Genomic DNA, 493 nt, shown 5'->3' with positions numbered 1-493 from the left:
GAAGGTCCTTAATGAAATGCCAAGGGAACCCTACAAGTAGTGAGACTTGCACTTTAAACCTGAAAAGTCAGATGGAATTCCTTTTCCTTTTTCTCCTTCTCCTCCTCCTCCTCTTCTTTTTCTTCTTCTTTTTCCATAGCACCATCATCCCTGCCTTTATGTGAAGAGACAATGTGCATTTTTAAGAAGACCCAGCAGGGAGTAGGCATTTTTATTCCAAAGAGATACCACAGATAAAAAGAGCTGAAGAGAGTCAGGGTCAGACATAGTTTGACATTTGTCATTTTCTAACCACTGATGGGTGATGTCTACAGAACTGTTGCTATAACAATAATGAATTCAAATGAGCAAGGAAACTAGGAACCTGCACAGACATTCATAGCATCTAGCTGAATCCAGGCTGCACACACAGCACAGGGCGCGGGGAGGGGGGGTGTTGGCTTTTCCCATGTCCCTCCCTGCTCATGCTCACATATACATGCTTCTCTTACCC

The sequence above is a fragment of the Neomonachus schauinslandi genome, chromosome X (assembly GCF_002201575.2).
Source record: "Neomonachus schauinslandi chromosome X, ASM220157v2, whole genome shotgun sequence".
NCBI classification, from domain to species: Eukaryota; Metazoa; Chordata; class Mammalia; order Carnivora; family Phocidae; genus Neomonachus; species Neomonachus schauinslandi.
Note: the sequence above shows the minus strand (reverse complement) of the source record.